This window comes from Vicugna pacos, chromosome 22, assembly GCF_048564905.1.
Source record: "Vicugna pacos chromosome 22, VicPac4, whole genome shotgun sequence".
Lineage (NCBI taxonomy): Eukaryota > Metazoa > Chordata > Mammalia > Artiodactyla > Camelidae > Vicugna > Vicugna pacos.
The window spans coordinates 25,273,769-25,299,799 of record NC_133008.1 but is presented as its reverse complement, the minus strand read 5'-3'; the positions used below and the strand labels follow the sequence as shown (position 1 = coordinate 25,299,799).

The window sequence follows — 26,031 nt, the reverse complement described above, 5'->3', positions numbered from 1 at the left end:
GAGGTGGGTGGGGAGACGCACTGCACCGGCGCAGACGGCCCTACTCGCTCCCAAGCTCGTGCCCGTAGCGGTCTCTGGAGGCTTTACCGCAGTGTCTCTCGCGCTGCGGTCTGCGGTGGTTGTGGGAGTCATAGGAGGGACTCAAGGAAACCTCGATATGGTGAGTGTGCTGCCCCTCGATGTGGAGACGGGTGGTGGGACCTGGGTTTGAGCGCAGTCGACTCCAGAGTCTGCCGACGCGAGCACGCGGGTGTCGCCGCCCGGACCTCAGTCCCCTCGGGTTTGCAAAGTCGGGGCCGGTGGCCGGTCCCGTCAGCGCGCGCGGCGGCGACTGCGACCCCGGAGCCTCTCTGGGTAGCTCTGCGCCCGCAGTCCTACGTCTCCCCAGAGTGTGTGTGACTGACCACAGGGCAGATCATCAGGGGACTGTCGTGACTAGGTCTCCGGGTATCGTGCGTGGGAGGGGCTGTGCTCTGTGGAGTCCACAGTGTCTCCTTTCTCCTCGGAGGGACTCGTTTTCTTCTGAGTTTTAAAAGTATTTTTGTTTTCGGAGCAGGGTCTCAAATCCACAACTCTGTCCCCCTAGCCTAGCGCTTCCTAGGACTAGCAATAAATGCCTCAGTTTCCAAATCCCTCCCCACATTCTCAAAGCCAGCTTCCCCTCTCCGATTCCCAGCATCACCATCAACTATTTAAAATTTAAAATTGCTCAGTGAATATTGATACATTAAAGTGTACAGTTTACAGTCACATTGGCACTTTGTGTTAAAAGGTCTGTGGGTTTTGGCAAATGTTTAATGACATGTATCTTTCATTTCATTTCTGTATCCTATAGGATAGTTTCACTTCCCTAAAAATTCTTTATGCTCAACCTATTCATTAATTCTTCCCTCGAACCATCAAATCCTTCACAGAGATCTCCTTGGTGCATAGTTTTGTCTTTTCCAAGTTGTCGTATACTTGGAATCATACAATGTGTAGCCTTGTGAGATTGGCTTCTTTCAGTTAGCAGTAGTCTTTTAAGTTTCTTCCATACATTTTCATGGCATCATACCTCCTTTCCTTCTGTATCCTTCAACCTTGCTACACTCTTGCTAATTCCAGGAGTTATCTCTGTTGCGGATTCTTTCAGATATTTTACATAGACAGTCATGTCATGTAGAACAAAGACAGTTTTATTTCTTGCTTCCCAATCTGTGTATCTTTTATTTCCTTTTTTTTTTTTCTTACTGCATTGACTAGCGCTTCCAGTACAATGTTGAATAGGAGCAGTGAGAGGAATCTTCTTGCTCTGTTCAGTAAAGTATCAGTTTCCCACAACTAAGTACTGTATTAGCTACAGGTGTCATGTAAATGTTCTTCCTCAAAAAGAGAGTTCCCCTCTGTTACTAGTTTGTCATCATAAATGGATATCAGATGGTATCAAATCCTTTTTTAGATGGCTGAGTAGAAATGTTGGTAGCCAAGGCACCCCATTTGTGTCTGGCATCTGAAGTAGGAACGTTGTCTAGGACTGAGCTCTTCATGTATAGAGTGTGATGTATGTGGGTTAGTGTTAGAATCGAATTGACCTGTTGGACATCTGTTTGGTGGCAGAGAGTTGGAGAAGCAGCATTGGAACAGCACATATTCGTTGTCAGGATGGGAGAAAACGTATTATCTTCAGAAGTGTCCCACCTTTGAGAGCAGAAAATGCTAAAAGGGACTCAGGTTGGCTATTTCCCTACCCCCAGATCAACTAGGCTCTGGCCAAAGCCCAGTCAATTAAGCACTTGTGAAATAGATTGTTTTCAGGACAGTCTTTGGTAATAGAAGAGACTATCCTGGTGTATTTTTAAATGGCTACTTTTTTTTGTCTCTGTTTCTAATCTGGAGACAGCAATTTACCCTATGACCTCAATTCTCTGATGGAAGGGTTGTTGCTTTTAACTTGCTTGGCTTTTTTTCTTCTGAGGACAAGGAGGTACTAGAAGGTGACTTCTAAACTCCTTTCATACCAGACCATAGACAAGAAGTCTCCAACTCCTTTTTTGAATGTCTGACTGCTGACAGCTTTAAACCTTACATGCTCCTTCATCTACTGGTGCCCATATCTGTACATAGAGATGAGAAAGCTTGTGTTCCTCCCTTTGGTTCTGGCGAGTGATTGATTGAGTTCACAGAAAGCCTTGTTCCTATACTTGAATTCTCACCCGGGCCCCTCCCGTAAGCTCCATAAAAAACTCGGGCCAGGCCCCTTTCCTTGATGTCGCAAGGTATTTTTCACCTTCTCTAGAGGCTTGCTTTCCCCTTTCCCAAACACTTTCATCATAGAAGTAATAAACCTTTTCATGCTCTTCAGGCCCATATATGTTATCATCAGCACAGACACCTGAACTAAATCTCAGGCGAGGCTCCACCTGCCTGTGCAGGAGACCATAGCAGTTATAGAACAGGTACCACCCTGCACTTTTTGCAGAACTCTTTGCTTTATTGTTCTGTTGATAAAACTTTCAGATCTTTTTAAAAATAATTTTATTGAAGTGTAATTGATTTACAATGTTAGTTTCACATGTATAGCAAAGTATTTCAGTTATACATATACATACATACGTATATTCTTTTCAGATTCTTTTCCATTATATGTTACTGTAAGAAATTGAATATAGTTCCCTGTGTTATACAGTAGGTCCTTATTGTTTGTTGTATATATATAGTAGTGTGTGTCTATTAATCCCTGGCCCCTAATTTATCCCTCCCTGTCCTTTTCCCTCTGGTAACCATAGTTTGTTTTCTATGTCCATGAGTCTAAAATCTTCAGATATTTTGATATTAGTATATGTCACCTGTATATTTGTCTCCAAGTCAACTACACAATAAATTCTGTGGACATTGTTGGAAAATTGCTGGGCTGTGAATAGTGATCAAGTTCAGACTCACAGGAAGTAGCAGTGGAGCGCATAATTTGGTTGTTCCTCCATTTGTGCATAATATAATGATTTTTTTCTTCACAATGGTCTTCAACACTTGGGATTATTGAATTGAATAGTTTTTGTTCACTGTGAAATGGGATTTACTGGACATTTTAGTGCCCTATTACCCAGTTGCCAAGGTGATGGATTTTTTTTTCGTATGTTATCCTTTTCATATCTGTTAAATATGTTTTGCTTCTTTTTTCCATTTTAAAATTATATCTGTTCATTTTAACTCTGCCAAGTAGCCCTTTTATGTTCTTAAGTCTGTGTGCATTGCAGATGTTTTTCTTCCCTTTTTTATGTATCTTCTAACTACCTTAATTTTAATTGTTTTGGATTTGTCTCTGGCTTTATGGCTCATTCTCTTTCTTCTATGAGAGGTATTCTTTCTGTTCTTCTATCAATAAAACATTAACATGTGACTTCTAAAAGTGGCCTAGTTTTATTTTTCACATTTGAATCTACAGTGAGTTGGCTATTGTGTATGGAATGAAGGGAAATATGATGTCTTTTTCCAATCGGATAACAGTTTATCCCTGCCTTATGTAGTCAGGTGTTCATGATGTTTGTGACTACTCTCCTGCGCTGTCCTTGAACAACTTTTTGTATTAAATGCTGGCCTATGGAAGACATTTTTCCTTTCCTTTGTCCTGTGTTTCTCTCTGCCAATACTCTCCCGTCTGAATTACCACAGAGATGTGTTAGGTAGACCGCCATAGAAAACTTTGTCCATTTTTGGACATTCTTTCTTCCTATTATGTTTGGAGGAGTAGTTTTTATTGAGTCTTAAAAACTGTTTTAGGTATTTGTAAAATTTAATAAATACGTCATTTGGGAGAGGTGACATCTGAGTGACACTGATTTCTTTCTTAAAACACATGCCCTCATTTTACTTATTTCAGTCTACTTTGACATTACCCAATAATTTAAAAAATTCTTCCTTGAGGGTCATTAAATATTTTGTAATAGTCTCATTTAGTATTGAATTAAGTTTGGTCTGGAGGAAGCCAGGAGCAAGCTTTCAAATGTTGTCCGTTGGTGTAATCAGATCAGATGGGCTCGGTTCTCCAAGTAACAGACTGTGAGTGTACACGTGTGTTGTTGTCTACCCAGGAAGGTCTGTAGAGACTCAGGGCCCAGAGTTGTTTTGGAGGGCTAACCAGGTAGGTACCATCGCTGAACATGAAACAAAATTACAGTCTCTCCAAAGGAAAATAGGAGCTTATCATATACCATATTGTTGGCACAAACACTTGGCACACTGAGGCACTTTTATCTCTAAGGTTGGTGGGTTTACTCTCAAAATCACACATCCCAGATGCTAGTGAAAGATGAAATCTGTGAGCAAGCATTTCTAAGGATAAGCAGTCCTGGGCCTGCTAACGTTCACTGTCTTTTGCACACTAGGTAGTTGGACTTTGTTACGAGCAAGTGCTATTGTTCCAGTAGAAAGAGCAAGTAGGGCTGCCCTAGGCAACTGCTCCTACTCCCTGGACCCACAACAAGCGAAGCGTTCCCACACTGATGTTGCTCTGCCAAATAAGTGAATTCTAGCCTCAGAATGGGTGGATGCGAGCCTTTTCTCTGTTCCCTCCACATGGACATCAGTGGGTAATTGATCTCTTTTAGGCACTAGCATTTAGGAAATTATGCCGCTGGGGGGTTCCTGTGGCTGGGATGGGCTGTCATGGTGCTGTGCCTCATGTGGGAGCTCAGAAGAGAGAAGGGTGGCTGGTCAGGTATCACTTGCTGCTGAAATGAGAGAAAGGCTATTTTAGGTTTTTTTGAGTAAAGCGCTGTTGAACTCGTTGTGTATTTTGTAAATCTGTGCAAATTCACCATGAAACCATTGTAGATTTTAATGAAGCCCTTGCAAATTCCAAGTCTTAACCTGTTCCACAAGGTCACCAAGGCCCAGGTTATAGTTTTATGATTCTGCCAAAAAGAGGTCTTCTGTGATCGTACCATTTCAGAATGGGTGACTCTGTGTCCTAAAAATCGTACAGAAGCCATCCTGAGGCCCCTGAACATGGGGATTTAGTGGAGGTGTGACTTGTCACGCTTTCCTCCTCATGCCTGGGCTCTAACTCTCAGCAACTTCCTAGTCCCATGAGATGGGGTAGAGAAAGAAAGGCAAATTGAGTACGTGGTAAAGATTATACAAATTTTAATCTATTCTCCTCCACAAGAATATTTTTATTTAGCCACCTGGATCTGACCACTTCCATTGGCCTGGAGTACTTGGACTAGTTGGATCTTGTTACAAACTGGATTCCCACAGGCCTTTTAGCTTCATGTTTAGTGGTGGAAATAGAAGAAAAACCTTCCAATTCTTCACTGTGTTTTTTTTGTTTTGTTTTGTTAAAACCTCACGCAGGTGTGAACCTTTGCTCATATAGTGCAGCACGATATAGTGGGTATTAAAGAGAGAGTGAAAAAGTTTTTATCAGAAAGAGCTGATGTGCTTTAAATGGATTATTTCTTTCATTTGAATAGCATTTCTCTCATTTCTCCAAGGCGCTCTATATCTTGACAAAAAGAACAATAAAGACTTGGAGTGATTACAATGCAAATGTAGCAGTAAATTCCACTTGTTCGTGATATTCTTGAATTTATGAGGAGGTGATTGTCACCACAGAGTAAGAGTCCTAATGACAAAATGTTTGGAGACCACAGAGTCATATGTGAACTTCCTGTGAGTTGACTATAAATTGCCGTTGCTCTTCCTCCTTCCCATCCTCCCACATACATATTTGGGGTGTTTCAGGACTCAGTGACCTTTGAGGAAGTGAGTGTGAAGTTCAGCATGGAGGAGTAGGCTCTGCTGGATCTATCCCAGAAGAAACTCTACAGAGATATGATGCAGGAAACCTGCAGGAACCTGACCTCAATAGGTACGGATGACAACATTCTTACTTAATTACTTAGTCCGCTAGAGAACCAGTGTTTTTTGCTGATCAAATCTTTCAAGAGGTTGAATGTGGAAAGGGATTACATTGGTAAATAAACGAGGCAGGGTCACAGCTCATCATGGACCTGTCACATAATAATTTTTCTATAATCTTTTGCGATTTATAATGATTTCTGTTGTTGTTGTTCTGCTTTTTAGAAGAAAAGTTGAAAGACCCTGACATTGAAGGTCAGTATGAAAATCATGGGAAAAATCTAAGGTGAGCGACACTCACATGGGAAAGCAATTTCCCATGACAGGATGTTAGTATGCCATGACATTTTATTTATTTAAAGTATAATTGATTTACAGTGTTGTGTTAGTTTCAGGTGTACAGCAAAGTGATTCAGTGAGATAAATATGTATATCTCCATTCTTTTTCAGGTTCTTTTCCATTATAGTTTATTACAGGATATTTAATATAATTCCATCTGCTATACAGTAGGTTCTCCTTGTATATTGTATATATAGGAGTAAGTATCTGTTAATCCCAAACTCCAAATTTATCCCTCCCCTCTCTTTTCCCTTTTGGTAACCGTAAGTTTGTTTTCTATGTCTGGGTCTGTTTCTGTTTTGCAAATAAATTCATTTGTATCATTTTTGTTTAGATTCCACATATAAGTGGCATCATATATTTGTCTTTCTTAGTCTGACTTACTTCACTTAGTATGGTCATCTCTAGGTCCATCTGTGTTGCTGCAAATGGCATTATTTCATTCTTTTATGGCTGAGTACTATTCCATTGTGTATATATACCATATCTTCTTTATCCAGTCATCTGTTGATGGACATTTAGGTTGCTTCCATGTCTTGGCTGTTGTAAATAGTGCTGCTATGAACTTTGGGGTGCATGTACCTTTTCAAATTCGAGTTTTCATCTTTTCTGGATGCAGGCCTAGAAGTGGGATTGCTGGATCATCTGGTAACTCTATTTTTACTTTTTCATAGAGCCTCCATACTGTTCTCTATAGTGGCTGCACCAAATTACATTTCCACCAACCGTGTAAGAGAGTTCCCTTTTCTCCACACCCTCTCCAGCATTTATTATTTGTAGACTTTTTGATAATGGCCATTCTGACTGATGTTAGGTGGTACCTCATCGTGGTTTTGATTTGCATTTCTTTAATAATTAGTGATGTGGAGCATCTTTTTGTGTGCCTGTTGGCCATCTGTATGTCTTCTTTGGAGAAATGTCTATTTAGATCTTCTGCCCATTTTTTCATTGGGTTGTTTGGTTTTTGATACTGAGTTATATGAGCTGTTTGTATATTTTGGAAATTAATCCCTTGTCTGTGTTTTGTTGATGGTTTCCTTTGCTGTGCAAGAGTTTAATTAGGTCCAATTTGTTTATTTTTGCTTATATTTCCATTACTCTAGGAGACAGATCCAAAGAAATACTGCTCCAATTTATGTCAAAGAATGTCCTGCCTATGTTTTCCTCCAGGAATTTTGGAGTATCTGGTCTTATATTTAGGTCTTTAATCCATTTTGAGTTTATTTTCATATATGGTGTTAAAGAATTTCCTAATTTCATTCTTTTACATGTAGCATTCCAGTTTTCCCAGCACCACTTATTGAAGAGACTGTCTTTTCTCCATTGCATATTTTTGCCTCCGTTGTCACAGATTAATTGACCACAAGTACGTGGGTTTATTTCTGGGCTTTCTAACCTGTTCCTCTGATCTGTGTGTCTGTTTTTGTTCCAGCACACACTGTGTTGACTATTGTAGCTTTGTCGTATTAGTATAGCCTGAAGTCAGGGATCCTGATTCCTCCAGCTGCATTCTTCTTTCTCAAGATTGTTTATGCCGTGACATTTTAAAAGAAGGAAATAAATCAGCCCAGCCTTAAAATGAATGTGTCTTAGGATTTTTCCATCAAATCTGTTTTCTCAGATATGTCCTAAATGTTGAGTGTTTGAAAAATAGTACACTTGAAATCAGTGTTCAGAATCACCATTTGTGAATATCACTGTTGTGATCATTGCTCTGATTGTGCTCTCTTGCAGAGCGTTAGTATATTCAGTTTCAATCAGGATGTGCAGAAAATGTACACTTTCTTTGAAAATGGTAAAAATTTCATTGTCATAACTTAATAAATATAACATAATTAATAAACAATTCATTAAAAATATGCTTCTTACTTTTTACAGTAGTTGTATGGTAGAGATACTTTGCAAAAATAAAGAAGGTAGTCAGTATGGGAAACCTTTAGCCAGATTTCAAATCATAATCAGAAAAAAATCAACTGGAATAAAACTATGTGAACTCACTGTATTAGGATCTGTCTTCATGCATCATTTATCCTTTACTAGGCACATGACATCTCACACTACACCCAACCCATATGAGTATCTGGGATATGAAGAGAAGCCATATAAATGCAAGGAATGTGGGGAAGGCTTCAAGCATCATCAGTCCAGACATATGCATGAAAAGGTTCACGCTGGAGAGAAACCCTTTAATTGTAAGAAATGTGGGAAGGCCTTCAAGCTTCGCCAGTCCTAGAAGGCATGAAAGGATTCACACTGGAGAGAAACCCTATGAATGTAAAAGATGTGGAAAAGCCTTCAGGTATCACCACAACTTTCAAAAACATGAACAAACTCACAATGGAGAGAAACCCTATAGATGTAAGCAGTGTGGTAAAGCCCTCAGTTCTCTCAGATACTGTTGAATTCATGAAATAATGCACACTGGAGAAAAACCTTATAAATGTAAGCAATGTGGTAAAGCTTTCAATTGTCGCAGTTATTCCATAAAACATGAGAGAACTCATAGTAGATTGAAACCATATGAATGTAAGCAATGTGGTAAAACCTTCGGTTGTGCCAGTTACATTCGAAGACATGAAAGGACACATACTAGAGAAAAGCCTTATGAATGTAAGGAGTGTGGTAAAGCTTTTAGTTGTTCAAGTTCCTTTCGAAAACATGAGAGAACCCATACCGGAGAGAAACCCTATGAATGTAAGCAATGTGGGAAAGCCTTCAGTTCTCTCACCAAATTTCAAAGACATGTAATGAAGCACACTGGAGATGGACCTTATGAATGTAAAGAGTGTGGGAAAGTCTTTCATTGTCCCAATTATTTTCATTGTCATGAAAGGACTCACAGTGGAGAAAATCCATATAAATGTAAGGAATGTGGTAAGGCCTTCAGTTTTCCTTGTTGTCGTCAAATACATGAAAGAAGTCATACTGAAGAGAGGCCCTATGAATGTAGGCAGTTTGGTAAAGCCTTCACTTACCTCAGTTCCATTCAAAAACATGAAAGAAGTCATAGTGGAGAGAAACCCTATGAATGTAAGGAATGTGAAAAAGCCTTCATTTATCCCTCAAATGTCCAAAGACACATGATAATGCATACTGGTGATGGACCTTGCACGTATAAAGAGTGTGGGAAAGCCTTTAAGTGTCCCAGTTCATTATGAACACATGAGAACACTCACTCTGGAGAGAAGCCCTACCAATGCAGAACTTGTAGTAAAGCCTTCAGTTGTCCAGTTATCTTCAAAACCATGAAAAAACTCATAATGGAGAATAGCATTATGAATATGAGGAATATTGGGAGGCGTTTATTCTAGATCATTCCAAATACGTAAAAGAGCCTTCGCTGGAGTTTGATAGCACAAGGGTTGGTTAGCAGTACTTGACAGGGGTGTTTCCAGTGAGGTTAAAAGAGAGTTCTTCTGGAGATGTCTTGAAATAAATGAAATCTCCATGTTGTAAGATGTGATCCTTAAGGTCTTCGTTTCCTGTGGGTACCCTGTGAAAAGACTGTTTTACCAAAACATGGTTACTTTTAATAGAAGCAGTTAAGCCTTTGCAACGTTGGAGTATCTCCCCTTTTATCAGTTGTCAGAAGAAGCTGTAGTCAAGTGCATTGTGTGTCCTGTGACTATCTCAAAGGGTGAGCGTTTATGAGGTCCAAGTGGGGTGCGTCTGAGATATGGAAGGACTAATGGCAATGTTTCTGGCCAAGGTATTTGTAGGGCCTCTACAAATTCTGCCAATTGAGTCTTAATTGCCATTCGTGCATTTGACTAAACCAGAGGATTGAGGGTCAGCACGGTGATAGTGTTGTAAAACCAGTCATACAGCAGAGACTTCGCAAACACCTGGCCAGTAAAGTGGGTTCCCTGATCACTGTGAAATTTGAGAGGAGTTCCCTGGTAGGGATAATCTTTCCAAAAAGGACTTGAGCCACTGCAAGGGAGGGCTTCAGTCCAGTGTCTAAACCTACAGACCATGACTAAAACGTGTTTCTATCCATTAGACCGAGGAAGTTGAGTGAAATCATTTGGCAGACCTCACATGGCCCATTAGGCAGTTTTAAATGTTCGGGAGCAGTACAGACATGCTTTCCTAGGCTATATTTTGTGGCTTTGTTACTGTTTCTCCAGCAATACTGATTTATGAAGGACATCATTTCATCAGTTGACCAGTGGCTTAGTACTTGTATGCTGGTGAGGAGTGGGAATTTTAGAATCTCTGGTAGGACTGGGTTGGTATTTGACCCAAACAAGAACTTTCTCTTTTTATCAGACCAAAAGTTACTGAATTTCTAATCTTGTTTTTCCTTTCCTGAGGCCAGTTGTTGGACCTCACCAGCCCATTTTCCTAAATAATTTGGGCAAATATCCCTTCGGTTATGACAGAGGTTTGGCTGCTGTAGATCCCTTTAAGTGCAGCATTCCTTGCAGAAATATCAGCAAGATGATTTCTCCCACCTTCAAGAGAGTCAAGTAAAAAATGCTTAGGAAGATGCAGAACTCTTTTTCAGGAGTTGATTTGCTCCACTCCTGAAATAAGTTGATTTGCAGACAACTAATTACATTTTATTTTTCTCCATCCTATCTAATAAATGTGATCAGACAATTTGGATTTTTTTCCTTTAAATTAAATTCCTTTTTTTGATGTAAAAAAAATGTTTAGGAATCTTAATAATAGCTGAAGTGGCAGGTGGAAGTAGTGCCTGAACATGGGGGCCATTTTAAACTTTATTTCCACTGGAAGGAAATAAACTAACTGGAGCACCGCTTGTAACTGAAGAGAGTCTTTTAGCCTTTTGTGGTAGGGGTATCCACATGAGGTGGCAAATTTGCAAATAACAACAAAAATGGGCTCAGGTAAAACTTGTAAACAAGGAATATGTTGCCATCAGAACGTGAAAAAACCATTTAGGTGTTGCAGGTGCTGGTGGGGGTGGGGGGGAACAATAGCTATTTCTTTATGGTGTCTGGGAGGGAGGGGGCCTCAGCTTGTCAAATGATTTCCAGAAATTTGACAAAGTTGTCAGTTGACTCATATTATATGCATGGCCCTATCCAAAAGAACCACGTGGGAGTTTGCTCTGTCCTGCCCTGTGCACTGACTGCTCTAAATCCTTCTCAGTGGGAATCAGCACCTTCTTCATACCAGGCAGACTCCAGATTATTTCCTTCCAGCTGAGTGTAATCCCTGAATATGTTTTCCACTATGTCTGATTGTATGTGATTAAAAGTATGTGCTTTTTTTTCTCTAATGAGTGCTTTTGTAGTTTTTTTCTTAGAAATCTTTTTTTTTACCGTTTTCCAAGCACTGTATGCTAAGAAATATTACTGTGTTTTTCATGTCCTGAGAGTATGTATTAAAATATCCCATGTTAATGATGGATCTTCAGGTCAACTTTGTAATTTTCTTCATTTAGTCATTATACATTCCGAGTCCTCATACATGGATGGTACAAATGAAAAATAGTGCAGCCATTTTGGAAAACAGTCTGGCAGTTACTCAAAAATTAAACCTAGAATTGCCACATGATACATCAGTTTCTCTCCTACCTTTATGTTCAAGTGAAATAAAATACATATTCAAAAAAACTTGTACATGAATTTTTTAATTTTTAATTTTTGTTGAAGTATATTTGATTTACAGTGTTTCAGGTGTTCAGCAAAGTAATTCAGTTATACATAAATATATGTATTTTTCAGATTCTTTTCCATTATAGGTTATTACAAGATATTGAATATAGTTCCCTGTGCTATACAGTAGGTCTTTGTTTATTTTATATATGGTTGTATGTGTCTATTAATCCCAAATTTTGCCCTCCCCCACTTTCCCCTTTGGTAACCATAAGTTTGTTCTCTATGTCTATGGGTCTCTTTCTGTTCTGTAAATAAGTTTATTTGTGTCACTTTTTTAGATTCCACATATAAGTGATATATTTGTCTTTCTCTGACTTAGTAGGATAAGCTCTAGGTTCATCCATGTTCCTGCAAGTTTCATTATTTCATTCTTTTTATGGCTGAGTAGTATTCCATTGTGTATATATACCACAGTTTCTTTATTCATTCATCTGTCGATGGACATTTAGGTTGCTTCTGTGTGTTGGCTATCATAAATAGTGCTGCTGTGTACATTTGGGGTGCACATGTCTTTTCAAGTTAGAGTACATGAATTTTACACCAACATTATTCATAGTAGCCAAAGGTAGAAACATTCCAAATGTACATTAATGAATGACGAGATAAATGCAATGGGTTTTATCCATCCAGTGGAATATTATTTGGCCATAAAAATGAATGAAATTTTGATACATGCTACAACATGGCATTACCTTGGAAAATTATGCTAAGTGACTGAATTCAATCCCAAAGACCATATATTGTATTATTCCATTCTTATGAAAGCCTTGAGTAGGGAAATCTCAGTGAGAGATTAGTGGTTGTGTAGGCCTGGGAACTCGAGAAGGAAGTTGAGAGATGGTAAATGATAGCTAAAGAGCAATGGAGTTTCTTTTTGAGGGGAGGAAACTGTTCAGAAATTGGCTGTGGTGGTGATTGCATCAACCTGTGAAAATACTGATGCCATTGAGCAAGGGTTCGGGTGCCCACAGCACAGAAAGCCAAGCTCCGACAGCAGGTGTTTGGAGCAAAGTATGGGTTTTATCTTCAGGGTACCAAGTAAAGGAATGGGAGACAAGTCTCAGATCCACTCCAACTTGGTATTTGAGTTAGGGTTTGTTTTTTTTTTTAAGGGGAAAAACAAAGAGGCTGGGATTAATCATCATCTTGGGACATTTCTGTGACATTTCTTAATCATAGTTTTGGAAGTCCGGATGTCTCTAGGTTATGATTCTCAGCCCAGGTGGTCCATGACTTAGGGGTCTGTTACCTTATCTTGCCCTGGAGAAACGACCTGAGTTTGTACATTAATGATAATCTCCATAATAATAGCAATTTTAGTACATTAACAATGTTATTGACAACAGCAATTTTAGCCATCTGACTAGTTAATTTGTATTCAGTTAGTACAGGATTGAGGGGACAAGAAAGGGAACAAAGTTTTGGATAGAGTAATCATAAACTCAGTAAGGGAACTCTGTTTTAGGAGGACTCAGTTTCACTGAAAATCAGTGAGTTGTAGACATTAAAGGGGTCCATTGTATACTATGTGTGTTGTATCTCAAAAAGCGTTCAAATAAGTGAATAAATGCATTAAGAGTTTTGCAATGTGAAAGAGTTCTGCAGTTCAGGCACTTAGACATCTAAGGGTTTCCAGGTTATTTAACACATCCATCACCTCAAATTGTTATTGGGTGTGTATGTGCATGTGTGCGTGCGTGGAGAACTCAAAATCCACTCTAAGCAAATTTCATTCACACAATACAGTATTAAGTATCTCATCATATTGTCATCCTTAAATATAGACCATTTTTATTAGTCAATGATACTCAGCTTGTGGTTGGGGTAGTTTCCAGGTGCATCCCATATTTACATTATGATTTGTTTTTTGTTATATTAGTGAAAATAGGAATTCGTTTGCTTTAGGGACCTTATAGCTGTTTACATTTAAAAGTTCCCTAGGGACACATGCTAGCACTGATCTAAAATAAGTTTCCTTCCAGTGTAAAATGTGAATTTAATGAAACCTCGTGGTTTAATGACATATCTCATACCCTCAGCTTAGAGAAGAGTCCCTGCCCCCAGCTAGGGCTGCGGGGTTCAAACCCCACTGGAGCCCAGTGCTCTGGGATTCTTTCTCTTAAGTACCAAATGAGAGGGGGTGGGGAAGAGATGGGTAGAAGGCTCAACGCTGCCAGATTTCAAAGATTAAAATGGAGCCTGCCTCTATTACAGATAGTGATATCACCTTTAAGTTTCTAAACAAGGGTCACAGTTCCAGGAGTGGCTTCACAGCCTAATACCAAGCCCTCTTGTTGCAGTCTGTCCTGGTCTGAGCACCCTCTTGTTTATACTTGCGTCATCTTGAAACTGAATCAGGAATTCCCTGTGCACACCTGTGACCTCGCGTTCGGACCACGCTGCGTGGAAGACTAGAGAGTCAGCCCTAGGACAGGAACAAATTCCGTTTAAATGCGAACGTTCCCGCGGGGACAAGTTGCGGCCAACGGCTGAAGCCAGTTCGCCTGAGCCTTGCGTCCTCCCGCCCCGCTGTCACTCAGGCACGAGGGGGCGCGTTGGAAACTGTCCATTCGGGGGCGTCGCTGGGCCCGGTGGGTGGGGCGACGGGCCTCAGGGGGCGGGGGCGTAGCTAGTCGCGTGGGCGTGGCTCTGGATACTGAGCGTCTGCGCCTGAAGGTCTATTTCCTGCGCCGCAGGCTCTGTCGAGCTGTGACCTGCACTGGTCTTGGGAGTCGTAGGGAGCATTCAGGGAGACCCAGGAAACCTAGAAATGGTGAGTGTGCTTCCCCGTGTGGGTGCGGAGACGGAGAAGAGAGGCCGATTGGAACCGGCCGCAACTGGCCGTGGCGGGCTCCGAGCCTCCCCGCGTTCGACTCCGGAGTCCGCTGACCGGAGTCCACCCGGGGCTCCGGTAGGACCTCAGTCCCTCCGGCTCGCGGCGCGGGGGCGGGGCCGGAAGCGGGGACCCCCCGGGCGTCCTGTCCGGTCACTGCGCGTGGTGACTTCGGTTCCGACTCCAGAGCCTCTCTGGGCAGCTCTGCTCCCGCCGCCCCGTATCTCCCTCAGATGGTGCGGTGACCACGGGGAGACTCAGACTCTGTGTCTGGGCTTTATGCGTGGGAGGAGCTGTGCTGTGTGGGGTCCCCAGTCCCTCATTTTTCCTTAAGGGATTCCCTTTAATCGAGTTTTTCAAATTTAGGGGAGCAGGGTCTCAAATCCACGACCCTGTTGCATCAGCGTAGCTCTTCCTAGGGCTGCCGATAAATCCCTAAATTTCCAAATCCCTTTCCTGTTCCCAAACGTCAACTTTCCCTCTCTGATTCACACGACATTTTCTACTATTTGTCCTCCGTAGTGCATTTCAAACAGCTCTAATATTTTAAGTGTTTAGCCTTTTTCAGTAGAGCCACAGATGGCTATTTAGTTTGTGTCTATTTTACACGAGAGGAAAGCCGAGAATGACCACCTGGAACTAAGTTGTGTGAAATCCTGGTGCCTCTCCTCCCAGGATCTTTCCTGGGCACAAACATCCTATGGAAAAGCGTTTGGTTGGAGATTCCTTTTTGAAAGTTTTTTGGGTGATCTATCAGCCTTGCCCCTCCCTAACTGAAAGATTCATTGCTTTATTTAAGTGTCTATTTTTCAGTAGGGGTAAATACATTATTTACTTAATCAATAGGCACAAAAGACAGCATAAACCATTTCCAAAGAGACAAGAAAGAGGTGAGTTTCAGGAGGGAAAAAAAGAGGTTCCAGTATTGCATTCCATTTAAGATCCTGGTTTCACTCTTTCTTTCTCTGACTGTAGTTGTTTCTGAGGGCTGTTGATTGCTTTTAGATGATTTCAAATGAAATTCCAGGCTTTAGTCTTGCAGACCAGAAGTGTTCAAGTATGATTAATTGCTTACAAGTCTTGCCATGGAAATAATAATTTAAAGACATCTTTTTTTGCTGAAAGAAATATATATTTGGGATTTTTCTGGTTGAACTAATAAAGTGCATTCTAGTTTTCTTTCCTCCTTTCCACATAAACACTGAATTTGAGTGAATCTGCTGGGTTGTTCAGTGTGTTTGCGAGATTAAAATGTAGTAGTGGTGCCAAGCGACTCTAGTGGGGAGTATGGCCTGTGGTTTGTGACCCAAACTAAGCTCCCCCCACCCCACTCTGAGCCTGCAAAGGGAAATAGAAGTGAAAGTCCATTGGTTCTTCCTGGGGAACCTCACCCTGCAGATCCTAGAAGAAGCCTTTATGCTGAAAGAAGAAACAGAGCCCTGGAAAGCTGGGGAAGCAAGTGCACCTGGGTGGGAGGACGAGACGATTTGGTAATTCTCTTTCTGAGGTTGTAATTGTGATTTCTTTAAGTGTAGACATATGTTTGAGTGTTGCATCCATAATGTAGGTGCACTTAGTGTAATTTGTGCACAGAGAAGTCTGTGACCATCAGCTCTTCTTTCTCCTTAACAAGGTGTTTATGATTGTGGGAGTTCATTTGGGTCGGAACCTGCTGAGAAATTCCTCGCTGGTGAGAGTGGAAGCCTGGGGGAGGGAGGGGCTTGCTCACCGTCAGGCAAGAGGACAGTACCTGCAGCTGCCAGAGTTCATTTGGGGGGGCCCTAACCTTCTTCACCGGGGACTGACTCGCTTCTAGGGTTCCTGTTTCCGTCAGGAGTGTCTGCACCACAATTTTCAGAATATGTTTAACTTTCTGAATGTGGGTTTTCCTTTTGAACTATAGGGAAGTGCCCTGCTTATGTCAGCTGATTCCTATACTTGCTTTTCCTTCCTTTGGGTTCCTTTATCGTTGAGCATTTTGGTCCTGCAATTCTTCTTTTCCTTAGTAGTTCCCACCTAACCCCTCTGCGTCCACACAGTTTGCACTATTTTATACATTTGTATTACTGCGATACATTTGTTAGAATTACTGAACCAATATTGATGCATTGAAATCCACAGTTTTCATTATCAATGGCTTTGTGTTGTAGGGTCTGTGGGTTTTGGTAAATGCTTAAGGACACATATCCATCATTTCTGTATCATATATGGTAGTTTGACTTCTCTCAAGATCCCTTAGGCTCCACCTGTTCATTCACCTCTACCTTCAGAACCAAAGATCTTTTTACTGGCTCATAATACTGTCTATTCCAGAAAGTCATAGACTTGGAATCTTGTGTAGCCTTTCCAGATTGGCTTCACTTAGCAATGTACTTTTAAGTTTCCTTCATGTGTTTTCACAGCTTGATGCCTCATTTCATTTCTTCACTGTACAGTATTTCATCTTACTACAGTGGTAATGACCCCGATTATCCATTTGACTCTCTCCATCTGCTGATGGACATTTAGGTTGCTTCCACCTCTTGGCTATTGTAAATAGTGCTGCTATGAACATTGAGGTGTGTATCTTTTCAAATTAGTGATTTCTCCATATATATGCCCAGGAGTGGGATTGTTGGATCATATGGTAACTCTGTTTTTAGATTTTTTAAGGAATCTCCATACTGTTTTCCATAATGGCTGCACCGAATTATATTCCCACCAACAGTGTGGGAGGGTTCCCTTTTCTCCACACACGCTCTCCAACATTTATTGTTTGTGGATTTTTTAATGATGGCCGTTCTGACCAGTATGAGGTGATACCTCATTATATTTTTGATTGTATCAAATCTTTTTATGTTTATTTCCCCTCCTTTCATTTCTGATATTAGTAATTTCTGTTTTGCCTTCTCTCAGTTATCTTGACTAGATGTTAATCAGTTTTATTATAATTAATATTTTCTAAGGATCAGCTTTTGGTTTTGAAAAGTAGAGTGGTTTTTTTTCCTTTCAAAAATTTAAATATTTCACTCTGCTCTCTCCCTGATTGCATCATTTCTGAAAAGAAGTCTGATTTAATTCCAGTCTTTTTTCTCTGTAAGTAAGGTAGATATTCCCCTCTGGCTTTTTTTCAATATATTCTGTTTGTCTTTGATTTTTCTCTAGTTAGAATATGACATATGTCATATGCATTTTGGTGTTTAGTGTTCTTTGAGCTTTTTGGATCCACAGCATGCCATGTATGATTAATTTCAGGGAAATCTGATTATTTCTTCACTAATCTTTTTTTGTCTTTAAAATATTTTATTTTGCAAACTTTAAAGCCACAGGAAGTTGTAAAGAGAGTTTAGAGAGTTCTATTTACCCTTCTTCCTGTTTCCTCCAAAGGTTACATCTTACCCAATTATAGTACAACATCATAACCAGAGGTTTGACTTTTCTTCACTAATTCTTTAGCTTCCTTTCTGTGAATCTTTTCTTTCAGGTATTCCCATTTTGTGTATTTTAAACCTTCTGTCGTCACTCTGCAGTTCATGGATTTTTGTGTTCTGTCTTGGTATTTTTGTTTGTTTTCTGGGTTTGGGGGGTTTTTGCCTTTGTATTAGCCTCTGGAGAAATAGATTGTTTTCAGTACAAGCCTTGTGAAGGACAGATTTTGTTTTTGTTTTTGTTTTTGTTTTGTTTTGTTTTGTTTTTAATGGAAAGAGCAGGGTTTTATTCACAACTTGAACAGTGAAGCAAGAAATACAGCAGGGACATAATTTGTGTCTGCATTGGCAACATTCCTGGCAACCCAACCAGAAATCACAGTAATAGAGTAGCAGAGTTTTGAGCCCCTGATTTACATCTGAGTGGGGCCAGGACCAGTATCCCATTCAGGACCTTCCCTCGGTGGATACAGTCTAAGCCATGTGGTCATAATGTCTTCCTGACTCATGGCCTTGCTTCTGCAGCATTTGCACCAGCTCCCTCCTATACTGGGTGTGAGGTGCTGGGCCACTGAGGCTCATGCCCCAAGATTTCTTTTGCAGGAGGATCCTGAGCAGATCATGACCCAGCTGCAGGCTCTGGTCCCTCAGGGAGATGTGAGGAGCTGTCCCCAATAGGAATGGGCTGGAGGCCTTCAGACTCTTCTTGCTCGTGAAGTGACCAGTGGCCCACAGGTTGCCCCGCAGGTGCACTCAGATCTTGCTGGTGGGACTTGGGACTCCGGGAGATCCCAGGGCAGCGCCCCCTGCCGGCAGGGTCCTGGCTGGACCCCACCACACCTCTGCTCCAGCGCACTTGGCAGTGGCTCGCGTCCACGGCTCCCAGTGCTTATTTTTAAATGCCACCTTTATTTTCCCTTTTTCAGTTTTGGAGAGAGTGTTTTATCTGTGACCTCAATGCTTTGATGGATTTAAGAAGAGTTGTTCAAGTTTTTTTCACTGTTTTCTTTTAGGCCAGGAATGATGACTTCTAAGTTCTTTAAATGCCAGACTAGAACCTGAAAGTCTCTGGCTTCAGTTTCGGATACTTGATGCTGACTGCTTTAAAACCTCATCTGTCCTCTTTTCCCTTTTACCCACATCTATGCAAAGTGATCAGAAAGCCTTGGTCCTCCTTCCTTTGGCAGTATCAAGAGATGCAATCCTCTTAAGACCCTGCTCTTGTGTGTGAACCCTCACCCTAACCCAGCCCCTAACTTTAATTTTTAGAAGGTCCAGATACCTTTCCTTGCTTGCTGAAGCCATGTGCTGGAGAGGCCTGCCTTACTTTCTTCAGATACATCGATTATTTAAGAAACAAACCCTTTCATACACTGTTGGCAATGTGTGCTGTCATCAGCTAAGGGATTCTTATGCCCAGGGGTCAAACTGTCACGTTCCCTGTTTACCTTGTGGGAGCTTGGAATTAGGGAGACTGGCAGGGCAGCCTGTAGAATGGCTGATCAGGAAACACTTCCTCCTGCAATTTGAAAATGGAGATTTTATGTTCTTTAGGAGGAAAGCACTGCCAAAGGCTTCATGTATTTTATATTCATGAGCAGGTTCACCATCAAACCCTTATGATTTTCAGTAAACACACTTGCAATCTGCAGCTCTCAACCATTTCCTTGGAGTTAGAAAGGCACGGGCACAGTGTTCTAGATCTGCCATCAAAAGCTCTCCTGACATATCATCTCCCTCTGTGCCCCAGCAGCCGTGTGGTCCCCAAGTGTAGGGATTTCGTGGGCTGTTTTCATGCCATCTTCCTAGTGTCTGAACTCTAAGCTCCAGTTAGCTTTCTAGTGCATCACATCACACAGAGAAAAAGGAAAAACTGAGTCTGTGATAAATATTACACAAGTGAAAAGCAATACTTGCCCACAAGAATATTTCCATTCCATCATCTACATCTGACTATTTCTAACGGCCTAGAGACCTTTAGGGCCAAATCAGCCAGCTGGAGCTTATTAAAATTTTTACAGCTTTCCTGGACTCTCGGTTTTGGTGATAGGAATGGAAGAAAAGGCTTCTTCACTGTGTTCCTATTCATGAAACATTGTGCAGATTTAACCCTCTGCCTCATAAGTGCTATGCATGGTGGGTAAAAAGGAAGGAGATGAGAGATTTTTCTTCACAAGATATTTTTTGATGGTCTTAAAATGGTAACATTTGTATCATTTGTATAGCATTTCTCTCATTTCCCAACGTGCTCCAGACCCTGCTATTAGTAAGAAATAAGATGTAATGAGATCGCAGTAATTATTTCCACATTTATGATGCTGCTAAGTTTGTGAGGAAGTATAGACAGAGAGTAAATGGTCATAGAATAAATGTTTGGAGCTGACAGAATCGTACATGACCTTCATGTAAGTGGTGTCTAGATGCCCCGTCCTCTCAGTCTCACACATCCTGCTGTTCACATATTTGGGATGTTTTAGGACTCGGTAGCCATTGAAGATGTGGCTGTGAGTTTCAGCCTGGAGGAGTGGGCTTTACTGAATCCTTCACAGAAGAAACTACAGAGATGTGATGCAGGAAACCTTCAGAAACCTGGCCTCTGTCGGTAAAGATGACGGCTTTTCTTTACTTTATCACTTAGAGAACAGATGTTTCTTGCTCATTGACGTTGTTCCAAGGTGTTGAATATGGAAGGGAGGATGCTGGTAAATAAACTAGAGCCTGGCCACAGCCAACAATGAATATAAAATCTAATACTTTTTCTATTATTTCTAATATTTTGGAATCATTTCTCTTCATCTGCAATTTAGGAAGACCAGGACATTGAAGATCAGTACAAAAACCAGGGGAGAAAACTAAGGTGAGTCACACTGACAGTAGAAATAAAGTAGTGCCTTATGTGAGAGTCCTGGTCTGTGACAGAACTTTAAAAGAAGGGACCTAAATACAATACTTGCTTCAAATTGACTAATTCTCAGAAAAATTTCCCCCCAAATACTTTCTTCTGTGACATAGATGTTCAGTGTTTAGAAAGGACTCTTGGAAACAGTATTAACAGTGTGTGAATAGCACTATTTTGGTAATTCTAAGAGTGAAGTCTTCTTGCAGAGCATTCCTTATATTCAACTGAAAACAATTCAGACAAAGGAAATAACCTACACTTTTGCCATAAAGCATAAAAATGATGTAGTTCAAATACCCTACTAATAACTATAAAATTGTTAGTAAAGAAATCACTGCTAATGTGATTCTCATTTTTTATAGAAGTCATGTGGTAGAGAGACTCTGTGAAAGTAAAGAGGACAGTCAGTATGTGGAAAACTTCAGCCTTATTCCAAAACTCAGTCTGGAGAAGAAAACTATCGGAGTGAAGCCATATGAATGCAATGCATGTGGAGAGAAGCCACATAAATGTAAGGAATGTGAGAAAGCATTCATCACTCCCAGTTCATTTCAAATACAGGACTTACACTGGAGAGAAACCGAAGCCACATAAATGAAAGGAATGTGAGAAAGCATTCATCACTCCCAGTTCATTTCAAATACAGGACTTACACTGGAGAGAAACCCTATAAATGTAAACAATGTGGGAAAACTTTCAGTCAGCCCACTTCCATTCGCAGACATGAAAAATGTAAGCATTGTGGTAAGGCCTTCAGTTGTCCCAGGTCCTCTGAAAGCCATGAAAGGAAACACAGTGGAGAAAAGCCCTATGAGTGTAAAAAATGTGGTAAGGCCTTCAGTTGTCCAAATTCCTGTCAAAAACATGAAAGAAGTCACAGTAGAGAGAAACCCTTTGAATGTAAGGAATGTGGGAAAGCCTTCAGTTCTCTCACCAAATTTCAGAGACACCTGATGAAGCACACAGGAGATGGACCTTATAAATGTAAGGAATGTGGGAAAGTCTTTGATTGTCCCAGTTACTTTTGAAGTCATGAAAGGATTCACTGTAGAAAAGCCCTATGAGTGTCAGGACTGTGGTAAAGCCTTCAGTACTCCTAGGTCCCTTCAAAGACACGAAAGAACTCATGCAGGAGAGAAACCTCGTGCATGTAAGGAATGCGGTAAGCCTTCAGTTATCCCAGTTTCCTTCAAAAACATGAAAGAAGACATACTAGAGAGAAACCCTGTCAGTGTAAGTAATGTGGCAAAACCGTCCGTTACCTCAGTTCCCTTCAAAGTCATGAAAGAACCCATAGTGGAGAGAAACCCTATGAATGTAAGGAATGTGGGAAAGCCTTCATTTTTCCCTCAAAATTTCGAATACACATGATAAAAACACACTGGAATTGGACCTTATCCATGCAAGAAATGTGGGAAGGCTTTCGATTGTCCCAGTTTATTACAAAACCATGAAAGAACTCACGCTGGAGAGAAACCATATGAATGTAAACATTGTAGTAGAGCCTTTAGTCTCCTGCGTTCTTTACAAAACCATGAAAGAACTCATATTGGAGAGTAGCCCTATGAATGCAAGAAATGTGCGAAAGCCTTTGGATCTAACACCAAATTTTGAAGACATGATAAAGCACACTGGAGACGGACCTTATAAATGTAAGGAATGTGGGAACGCCTTTGATTGTCTCAGTTCATTATGAAATTGTGAAAGAACTCAGAGAGAAAGTATATGAATGTAAAAATCATAGTAAAGATTTTGATTGTCCCAGTTCTTCTGTTCAAAACCATGCAAACGCTCATAATGGAAAGGAGACCTATGAATGTAAGGAATGTAGGACAATCTTATGCTGTACACCAGAAGTTGACACAGCATTGTAAACTGACTATACTAAGGACAGTTTAAGAGACCTCTGAGACAACATCAAGTGTACTAGCATTCTCATTATAGGGGTCCCAGAAGGAAGGGCGAGAAAATGGGCAGAAAACATATTTGAAGACCTAATAGCCGAGAACTTCCCTAACCTGGGAAAGGAAACAGACATCCAGGTTCAGGAATCACAGAGTCCCAATAGGATCAATCCAAAGAGGACTTCCCAAGACATACGGTAATTAAAATGGCAAAAATTAAAGGAACAATATTAAAAGCAGCAAGGGAAAAGCAACAAGTTATGTACAAGGGAACTCTTACAAGGCTATCAGCTGACTTCTCAGCAGAAACTTGGCCGCCAGAAGGGACAATACCCAAGATAGGGGAACAATCTAAGTGTCCATCAGCAGATGAATGGATAAAGATGTGATGTATATATAAATATATGTTTAGGAATATTACTCAACCATAAAAAAGAATGAAATCTTGCCATTTGCAACAACATGATGGACCTAGAAGGTATTATGCTAAGTGAAATAAGTCAAAGACAGGTATTGTATTTTACTTATTTGTGGACTCTAAACAAATGAGCAAACACAACGAAACAGAAACAGGGTGACAGATGCCGAGTCCAACAGGTAGTTGGCAGAGAAGGGAGAGGTGAGTGAGGAAAGAAATAGGTGAGGGAGATTAAGAGATACAAACTTAGAATCACAAAATGAGTCACAGATATGAAATATATAGTGTGGGAAATAGTCAATAATTACATGTTACATCTTTTGTGACAGATCATAACTAGTCTTATATTAATGATCATTTTGAAGTGTATAGAAATATTGAAACACTATGTTGGGTAACAGGAAACTTAACAATGTTGTAGGTCAGTTATTTTTCAAAAACAAACTCATAAAAAGGGAGATCAAATTTGTGATTATCAGAGATAGGGTGTTGGGTAAGGGGGGATTGGATGAAGGCAGTCTAAAGGTACAAACTTTCTGTTATAGGATAATTAGTACTAGGGATGTAATGTGCAACATGATAAATACAACACCACTGTATCTTACATATCAAAGTTGTTAAAAAAGAGTAAGTCCTAAGAGTTCTCATCAAAAGGAAGACCTTTTTCTATTTCTTTAATGTTGTATCTTTAAGAGATGATGGATATTCACTAAACTTACAATAACTTCATGATGTATATAAGTTAAATTATTATGCTGTACACCTTAAACTTACACTGTGCTATATGTCAGTTATATCTCAATAAAACTGGAAAAAAGAGAATATCCTCAAAACCACCACAGACTAACTTCTGTCTGATCCAAGCTATAGGTTTCAAATGTTTTCCAATGGGTATGGAGTTGCAGTTTGGGAAGACAAAAACAGTTCTGGAGATTGGTTTCACAATGTTAAAAATGATGAGAATGTAAATTTTTTATTGCACGTATATTAATGCAATTAAAAGTAAACATTTTAAGGCAAGAGAGTGTACACAACCCACAGACTGGAAGAATTTTGGAATTTACATATATCATGAGGAATTTATATCAAAAGTACTTAAAGACTTCTTATAACTTAATCATAAAAAGTCAACTCAATTTAAATATAGCAAAGAAACTGAATTCACATTTTTCCAAGGAAGACAGACAAATGGTTCAGAGTATATGACAAGATGCAGGACATCAGTAGTCATCAAGGAAATGGAAATCAAAACCACAATGGGCTACTGCTCTACAATGAGGATGGCTAGAATGAAAACATGAGGTACTTAGTTTTGTTGAAGATATATGGAGAAGTTTAAACTCTCATACACTGGTGGTGGATATATAAAATGGTGTAGCCACTCTGGGAAAGGTTCTAGGAGTTCATAAATAATTAAACCTAGGTTGACCAGTTATCCATCTATGAAACTACCCTCAAATGAAAACATATGCTTAAGAAAACTTGTACATGAATTTTATAAAAACATTACTCAAATACAATGGAATACTATTCAGCCATAAAAACTGACAACATAACGCCATTTGCAGCAACATGGATGCTCCTGGAGAATGTCATTCTGAGGGAAGTAAGCCAGAAAGAGAAAGAAAAATACCATGAGATCGCTCATATGTGGAATCTAAAAAAATAAATAAATAAATACAAAACAGAAACAGACTCACAGACATAGAATACAAACTTGTGGTTGCCAAGGGGGCGGGGGGTGGGAAGGGACAGACTGGGGTTTCAAAATGTAGAACAGATAAACAAGATTATATGCTATAGCACAGGAAAATATATACAAGATCTTGTGGTAGCTCACAGCAAAAAAAAAAAGTGACAATATATGTATGTTCATGTATAACTGAAAAATTGTGCTCTACACTGGAATTTGACAACATTGTAAAATGACTAGAACTCAATTAAAAAAAAGTTAAAAAAAAAAAGTATAGGTAATTGGGGGAAAAAAAAGTTACTCAGAGCAGCCAAAAAATGGAAACAAACCAAATGTCCATTAATGGATGAATAGATAATAGAATATTATTTGGCCACAAAAATGAGTAAAGTATTAATAATATATGCTACAATATGGTTGTCCCTTGAAAAAAAATTATGGTTAAGTTACTGAAGTCAATCACAAAGACCATATATAGTATAATTCCATTCATATGAAAGCCCCAAATAGGGAAATCTAGAGATAGAAAGGAGATCAGTAGTTCCCTAGGGCTAGAGATTGAGGAAGACGTTGGGAATAGTGGGAGTGATAGCTAAAGGGCAGAGGAGTTTCTTTTCAAGGTTTCATTTGAGGGGAATTTTAAAAAATTGGCTGTGGTGATGACTGCCCATATCTACCAATACACAGAACCAAAAAATGTACACTTTAACTGGGTGCATAACATCTTAATAAAGTTGCTCAGATAAATTAGTAATGCAACAAGGGTTCTGCAACACAAAAGAGTTTTGCAATCCAGCCTCTTAGGCATATAAGAATTTCCAAGTTAATCAGTACATCCATCACCTCACATGGAGTTCCCAGTGCCCAAAGAGCTGCGGGAAGATATCCGAGTCAGACCAGGAAAGAAAAAGTTCTGATTAAAATCAAACGTGCCGGGCGGCGACGGTCTCTGCTTACCGGTCACAGAGAAACGCCTTCTCCAGCGGGCTGTCACTCAAGCGCGAGGGGGCGGGGTATATTCTGTCCAATCAGGCGCGCCGCTGGGGCAGGTGGGTGGTGTGACGCA

At 40.2% G+C, this 26,031-nt stretch overlaps 1 long non-coding RNA gene and 2 pseudogenes across 2 annotated transcripts; 2 read left to right on the top strand and 1 right to left on the bottom strand.

Annotated features, from left to right (window-relative positions):
- The first annotated feature begins 35 nt into the window (after positions 1-35).
- LOC102532777 (uncharacterized) lies at positions 36-9,548 on the top strand (annotated as a pseudogene).
- Positions 9,459-26,028, bottom strand: LOC140688459 (uncharacterized). 2 transcript variants are annotated; one of them, XR_012063177.1, is made up of 3 exons: positions 25,923-26,028; positions 19,500-19,570; positions 9,459-9,682 (listed from the first exon to the last, which is right to left on the bottom strand). It is a non-coding gene; the product is annotated as an uncharacterized lncRNA (long non-coding RNA). The 2 variants fall into 2 exon arrangements; XR_012063176.1 differs by lacking the exon at positions 25,923-26,028 and adding an exon at positions 25,809-25,905.
- Positions 14,446-24,108, top strand: LOC116285102 (uncharacterized; annotated as a pseudogene).
- Positions 26,029-26,031: the final 3 nt, after the last annotated feature.